Below are 8,300 nucleotides of genomic sequence, written 5' to 3'. Positions count from 1 at the left end.
GAAGATCCTTCTTGGTTTCAATTCCCTGTGAGTGCTAAGTATGTGAAGGGTTTCGTCTTGACACTGTACCCGCACTCGTCTTATAGTTATCTTACTTCCAAGGTATTCTTGGCGTCCATTCCCTGCGGGTGCTAAGTATGTGAAGGGTTTTGCCTTGACACTGTACTCACACCTGTCTTATAGTTACTTGGTTGCCCAGGTAAGGGGGTATATTCCCTCTTATTTTTGAATATTTGAATCTTTTTGAATTTCTTTGAAATTCGAAGAGTTGGTGAAAAGATAAGAACAGTCCAGACTGTTGAAGGGACGTTAGTGTCTGACGGTTTCTTCTGACAGTTTCAGGACGTGCAGGAAGTTATGACGACGTGACAGTATATGGTCATTCCAGACGCTTTTTCAGGCGCGTGGGCTCGATTTTTCGGGCGCGTGGGTGCGGATTTTACGGCGCGCGTCCTGTCAACAGCTGTTGCCAGCTTGCTTTTTCCACGTGTCATAGTTTCATTGCACCAGCTCTTTTCTCTCTCCTCCGCATTAAATTCATCGCATTCATTGCGATGAGTATATAAAGGGGGAGAGGGTTCATGGTAATTCACACTTTCACTTCTTTCTTAATCTTCTAAGCGATTTCCAGCGAATACTCTTTCTGTCGAGCATTCTCCTGAAATCGTTCTTCTTTACCTCCAAAACATGTCTACTCATGATCCAGAAGCTACCGTCGAGGAGTCTGACTTGTATGTCGAGAACCCGACGTCTACGTCCGATAAGGACGATAAGAGCACTGCTGGCGAATGCCAGTGTGCTCTTCCCATCGAGCTTTACCGGTACATCGTCCGGAAGTTCATGCTCGAGCCGTTCGAGCCTGAGTTTCCGGAGCCACACCAGACGGTGTATGATGCCCCCAAGGGCAAAATAGGGGTATATGCCGCCTTCTTCGTCTATGGGAATCTTAGGTTCCCATTGACGAAGTTTGTATACCGTGTTCTGGATAGACACGGTGTGCACCTGACGGAGTTACACCCAATGGCGATCGCCAAGATTCGCCATTTTGAGTGGGTGTGCCTCATTCTTGGCGTGGATCCCCACGTCGACCGCCTGATGACCTTCTACTCCTGGAGGTGCATCCAAGGCTGGTACACCCTGGTCACCCGGATCAAGGGTTTGAAGATCTGCGCTACTGAGCGCAGTCTTCGGTCTTGGAAGCGGGAGTTCTTTTACATCTCTGCCCGTGTCGTCCCTATAGCGATGACATTTAAACGGGAGAGCTCTCCCCAGCCTTCACGCCTCCAACTACCAGGAGGCGGAATGGTTCTCCAAGATTTCCCGGATCCAGACTCCGGTTTACCGCTTTCCGGAGTCCGGGATGGTGATGCTCGGTATGAGCAGGGTGTGGAAGGATGCTGGGCGGATGCGCCACAGATTCCCATCGTACTTGAATACGGTTTGAACTTTATCCCTTACGGTATGCTCCGTCTTCTTTGTTGATTTAGGGTTTTTTCTAACTGTTTTTCTTTTTATTTCAGAGGGAAATGACTTGCAGTCCCTCCTGCATCCGCGGGAAGCTGACGGTCCCGCTCGGTTGGGTACTCGTGCTCTTGACGAGAACGAGTTGCCCATCCTTGCGCAGACTGCGGATCGGTTTGTGGAGGCCTACCCGCCAGGCCACGAAATACTGAGCGCCACGCGGCCAGGTAAAAGACTATTTAACCCTCGCCCTCTGAATGCTGAAACCTCTGCTGGAATTCCTCTAATCTTGTCATCTTCTGATGATGAATCCGCAGATGGTCCTTTTCTTGCGCGGAAGAAGAAGGCTGCTGGCGGGAAGGGCAAGGCGAAGGTAGCCTCCACTGCCGACCAGGTGAACCGGTCTGAGTCGGAGACCGAGAGTGAAGAGGCGGCGGGGAACCCGGGTGGTGTTGAGACCACTGCTCCGGAGGTTGAAACGGCTGTCACCTCCGAGCAGCCCAGGACAACGACGGTGACCGGTACGAAGAGGCCGGCTCCAAAGGGTTCGTCCCCGCCCATTCGCACCTTCAAGCTCAAAAGGACCCGTAAGTATACTTCCTTTATCTTAACTGCATAACTTTCCGCTATTATACTTATATATCTTCTTTGTGCAGGCGTGGATGCTACCGCATTCCAGGGTGGAGCGGGGAGGAGCACCTCCGGACCCATGACGGTAGGTTTGGTCAACCTACCTGAGGCGATGATCCAGGCGACTGCGCCTGCTTCAGTTGTTGGTTCAGTTGCTCACCCGGTTGAGCCAACTGTTCCAACTGTGACGACGTCTCCGCCGGCTGTCAGTGCCATATTCACTGATTCCTTCACTGAGCCGGCGGTGAGTGTTTCTGTGGATTCTTCCACAGCCGCGGCCGCGGTTGTGAGTTCACCTCCAGTGAGTTCACCTCCGTTGGTTTCTATCACGGCGGCCTCCGCTATGCCTCCTCCGGCGCCGGCGACTACGGCCGGTCCGTCAGGTATGTCCGGGGTTGGGGCGTCAAGCCAATCTCTGCCTCCTTCCTATCTGCCTGACCTCATGGATGGATATCCGTTAGGTTCGGGTGATGGGTTTGGCGGCTACAGGCCTGTCGTCGACCCTACAGGTGCGTAGGGTTATTTTGGCCTTTTATTATTTTATTTTATATATTTTTTTTATATCATCTTTTCCTAACTGCTTTTTGCTTTTGCAGTGTCGGATTCCAATGAAGTGTATGTTCCACGATGGAACATCCGCCGAGGAACAACCCTTCGGACGCCTGTGGAATGCGTCGAGTGGGCGCGCCACGCCGCCCCAAGTGGGGCGCTGGGGGAAGCAATGTCAAGCTACCAGGAGGGTAGGTTGACAAACGAGCTCCGCATTCTCGTAGCCCGGATGCAGCCACAAGTCGAGCTGCTTTGTCGTGAAAACGACAAGTTAAAGGCAGCTCGTATCCAAGAAGTAGCTCAGGCGCGGGCTGTCCGGGAGGAGAACAGGAGGCTCTCCGCCGTTGCTGCGGAGAAGGAGAAGGCCTTCAAGGCCCTTGAGGTTGAAGTTCAGGCTCGTCTCGAGGCCCGTTCCAAGGCCGCCCAAGCTGTTAATGAACAGCTTCGGTTGGCTAAGGAAACTGCACGGAACGCAACCGAGAGGGCCACCAAGGCTGAAGCTGCTGCTGAGCCTCTACGCATCGAGAATGAGGAACTTAAAGCCAAATTAGAGAGGCTCTAGCAGGCTCATGATGCCTTGGCCATGGAAGATGCCAAGAAGCTCCAAGAGATCTTGGACCAGAGGGGGGTGCTTGACCACACTGAGCGTAAGCTAAAGGGCGTCGAAGAGGCTGCAGCCAAAGATGTGTTGCTTGCCAACCTTACAAAGAACGAAGCCGAACGCGCCCGTAATGAAGCTCAAGCTGGCCTCCAGGAGGCTCTGGTTACCAATGAATGGCTTCTCCGAGAATCGTTGTCTCAGGTATGCGCAGTTTCACAATTTCTTTACGCTTTTCCTTAGAAGAGTTTTTGATATACTTCTGTTTTTTAGGTTGTGCATCGGGTGTTCACGAACACATCATATGACGATGCGATGAGCGCAGCCCTCAATGCTTCTCATGAGGATGGGGAAAAGGCTGGCTTCCTGCTTGGTCTAGGGTTTGTTGAACAAGGCATTCCGCCTTCTAACTTCCCTCTTTACAATGTGGATACTGAAGCTGCGTATGACCATGCAGTGAATCAGTATGCCGCCTTCCCGCATCCGGTGGTGGAGAAGGTAAACGAGATTGCTGCTGTTGATGATGGGCTAGCTATCCTCAAAGCTTTCCTTGAACCGCCACACTCTACTGATGGTGCGGGTCCAAGTGGGAGTGGTCCTGAAGCTTGATACTTTAGATCCCTTTCCACCATTAGAGTAGATTTTTATGTTTGTATAGACTTCTAATCTTGTATGCGGGTATGTACCCAGCAATTCTTGTAATGTTTGAATGTTGATGGAATAAAGATTATTTGTTAATGCCTTGCCTTGTTTATTTCGAGCATATTTTATTTTAACTTAGCAATTTCTTGAGTACTTAGATAAGTTAACTTTTCAACGTGGCAGATAATAAGTTAAAGTTTTGCTTCCTCTTTCGTGATTGTGCGGATAAGACCGTCACTTTCACTTAGTAGGATGGCTAAACTTTACCCATATCTGACCTGCGTGGAAGTTTTCCTCATCTTTTCCTTTGAAATTTTCTAAGTGTTATGAATAAGTTAACCTTTCGATGCGCGGTTGCCAATAGGTTAATGTTCAGTTTCCTCTATCATGATTGTGCGGGTATGACCGTCACTTTCATTTATTGGGATGACCAAACTTCACCTATAGCTGACCTGCGTGAAGGTTTTCCTTATCTTTTCTTTAGAAATTTTTACCGTTTTATGTGTTTATGCGGGTTTTGCCGCCTTCCACATGCAACGACTTACTTCTTCCCATATTTATACGGTGAATACCGGCATATCAGTGTGGGAAGTTCATAAGTATAAAGGTAAGGCTATCAACACAATGTGATAAAGGAGAATCATTTCCATTAGAAGTGGCTCTAGGCCTTTTCTTTACAAGTTTGGAATTGATCTACATGTAACATTTGCGTAATTGAGCTCCGTTCCATGTTCTTGGGATAGGAGTGCCATCGAGCCTTTCGAGCCGGTATGCGCCTTTTCCCAAAACTTCTTTGATAATGTACGGTCCTTCCCAGACCGGTGCCAGTTTTCCTGGGCGCTCTTGGTTTGAAGCCTCGTTGTTACGCAATATGTAGTCTCCTACATTGAAGTTGCAGAGTTTTACCCGCGTGTTGTAGTACTTTTGCATTTGTCGCTTGTAGTTTTCTTCACGCGCTGCGGCTAAGTCTGCGTTCCTCGGTTAGCATAAGGTCTAACCGTCTTTCCGCATCATTGTCTTCTGGCTGAATCAAGACCCTTGGTGAGGGTAAACCAATTTCGACTGGGACCATGGCTTCAGTGCCATAAGTGAGGCTGAACGGGGTTTCTCCCGTACTGGCCTTTTTCAGCGTTCTGTTTGCCCAAAGGACGTGTGGAACTTCGTCTACCCAGCCGGATCTGTGTTCCAGGAGTCTTTTCTTTATGCCTTCGACGATGCTTTTATTTGCTCTTTCCACCTCACCGTTACCTTGCGGGTGTGCCACTGAGGTAAAGGTGTGGGTGATTTGAAGTTCTTGCAGCCACTTTTGTAGCTTCTTGTCAGCAAAGTTGGTGCCGTTATCACTCACCAAAGTCTGTGGAAGTCCAAAACGACAAATAATAAATTCCCAAATAAATTTTTTAATATGTTTTGCGGTTGTTTGGGCTAAGGGTTTTGCTTCTATCCACTTGGTGAAGTAGTCGATGGCTACCACTAGGAACTGAACGTTTCCTGCTGCTGTAGGAAATGGGCTTGTCACATCGATGGCCCACTTCTGAAATGGCCATGAAGAGGTGACTGGAACAAGTTCATTCTTCGGGCGATGCGTGTTGGGTGCGTAGAGCTGGCAAGACCTACACTTTCTGATGTATGCCAGCGCATCTGTATGCATCCCCGGCCAAAAGTATCCCGCGTTGTTTAGCTTAGCTACAACAGCGCGTGGACCTGCGTGTACTCCACAGATGCCCTCGTGCACTTCCCTTAGGAGGTAGCCAGCATTTTGGTTGTCCACGCATCTTAAGAGTGGGCCAAGAAAGTTACGTCTGTAAAGGATGCCATCGATGAGTTGATAGTTTAATGCTTTACAACGTATTTTTCTTGCCTGTGTTTTCGACTCTAGTAGTATACCCGCTGCAAGGTAATTTATTATCGGTGTCATCCACGTTTCTGTGCCGGTTTGGATGACACAAATTTCCTTGTGCGGGACTGATGGTGCTCCAAGGAGTTCAATGCGGATGTCCTTTCCCAAATGGGTGAAGGCTAATGATGCAAGCTTGCTTAACGCATCCGCAGATTTGTTTTCGCTACGCTTGACGTGTATGACTTTACAATCATTAAAATCGCGCATAAGGGTTTTTGCTTGTGCGAGGTACAGGGCCATTGTGTCATTCACGGCCGTGTACGTCCCGTTTATTTGGTTGGCTACTAACATGGAATCCACGTGGGCTTCCAAGTTTTTCACTCCCATCTTACGCGCAATTCTCAGCCCCGCCAAGAATGCTTCATATTCTGCTTCGTTATTCGTACTTGGAAAATCCAGTCGAATAGCGTAAGTGTATTCTTGGCCTGCTGGGTTGGTTAGTTTCAACCCTGCGCCTGAACCCTCGTTGCTGGCTGCTCCATCAGTGTAGAGTCGCCAGACATCATCGATGTCCTGTGCTGGGGAGGGTTGAGCCTCCTCCTGGCACTCTTTCTCCCGCGAAGCGGGGACTTCTGCAATAAAGTCGGCCAAGACCTGGCCTTTTATGGCTGGTCTTGGCTTGTACTTTATCGCATATTCCCCCAACTCAATTGCCCATTTGGCTAGACGTCCCGATAACTCGGGTTTGCCTAGAACGTTTGCAAGTTTGAAGTTGGTGAGAATGGTGATTGGGTGACCTTGGAAATATCGTCTTAGCCTACGTGAAGCCTGTACAAGCGCTAAGACTAATTTTTTCAGGGTAGTGTACCGGGTTTCTACGTCTGTTAGGACACGGCTAACATAGTAAATAGGCATCTGGATACCTTTTCGCTCTACTAGCAGGACTGCCCCGGTTGCTGTGTCTGTGGCGGAAAGGTATATGATTAATTCCTCCCCCACTTCTGGTGCTGTGAGCGTCGGGAGTTCGATCAGGCGTGACCGAATTTCCTGAAAAGCTGCTTCCGCTTCTTGTGTCCAGCGAGAGTGCGTTTTCTTTAAACAGTTTCTCAATGTTGACACGAATGGGAACGACCTCTCCGCATGGTTTGACAAAAAGCGGTTAGTGCGACTAGGCGTCCATTCAGTGTCTGGGCTTGCTTGATGGTAGTAGGTGATTCCATTTTGATAATGGCTTCGACCTTTTCAGGGTTCGCTCTGAAGCCATATTTAGTAACAATGACTCCCAAGAACTTCCCTTCTTCCATCCCAAAGGAACACTTGCTTGGGTTGAGCTTCATGTTTATCTTTCTGAGCGTGTTGAAAGTTTCTTCGATGTCATTCAACATCGCTTCTGGCTCAGGGCTTTTGATGACCAAATCATCCATGTAGACTTCCAAGTTTCTCCCAATTTGGGCATGAAACTCTTTGTCCATCAGGCGTTGGTATGTGGACCCTGCATTCTTAAGTCCGAATGGCATCATTTGATAACAAAATGTGCCATCGGGCGTCCGAAATGCGGTTTTGTCCTGATCATCTACGGCCATGTGGATTTGATGGTACCCCTTATATGCGTCAAGGAAGCATTTAAGGCGAAACGGTGCTAATGAATCCACTTTGAGGTCAATTTCGGGTAACGGGTAACAATCTTTGGGGCATGCTTTATTTAAATCTTTGAAATCTATGCACATGCGCCATTGTTTGTTAGCCTTCGGTACCATAACGGGATTTGCAACCCATGTTTGATATCTACTAACGCGTACGATGCCCGCGTCAAGGAGTTCCTTGACTTGGGTTCTACACGCGTTAGCCTGTTCCGCCCCCATTACTCTGCGCTTTTGTATGACTGGCGTAAAAGCCGGGTCACACTTGAGCTTATGCTCTGCTTTACTTCGAGGTACACCAGTCATGTCAGCTGGTGTCCACGCGAAGATGTCAGCGTTTCTCTGTAGTAAGCGTTTGAGTAAGGTGCGCGTAGGATCAATGATTGTTGGGCCAATGGTAACAGCCTGGTCAGGTATTTGCCATTGAGGGCCCATTTTTCTGGTTCGGTGATGGTTGGTTTAGCCATCTTTGGTTTGGGTTTAGATGAGACAGATGCGATGCATACCTGGGGAATACCGGTGATCATCGCTACACCCTCAGCTGTTGGCCATCCCATCATGCCGTGGACTAAAGATACCACGGCATTGAATCTTGCCATCCCGTCTCTCCCGAAGAGAATGTCGTATGTGTGGTGTGGTTTCCTCATCACGACGAAGTCCACGTCTTCTGTGCGGGAGTGTTTCCCGTCCGTGAGAATGACGGGGAAAGATAGGATACCCATGGGGGTGTTTGTGCTGCCATCGAACCCTTCCATTGAGGCGTAGACCGTTTCCAGACGTTCCTTGTCTTCGTCGTCTAGCTTGTCGAAGAACTGCCTGTACATAACCGTTGACGAGGCGCCGTTGTCAGCAAGAGTGCGGGAAGTGATGTAGTGCCCCAGCTGACTTCTGATGACGATAGGGCCTTCTTTGCTGGGTCCTCCTGGCACTCGCGGGAAGC

This window comes from Bidens hawaiensis, unplaced genomic scaffold, assembly GCF_021521415.1.
Source record: "Bidens hawaiensis isolate Kalapana, Puna unplaced genomic scaffold, B.hawaiensis_p1.1 tig00027104_1, whole genome shotgun sequence".
Taxonomy (NCBI): domain Eukaryota; kingdom Viridiplantae; phylum Streptophyta; class Magnoliopsida; order Asterales; family Asteraceae; genus Bidens; species Bidens hawaiensis.
The sequence above is the reverse complement of the archived record's forward strand: the minus strand, read 5'-3'. Positions refer to the sequence as shown.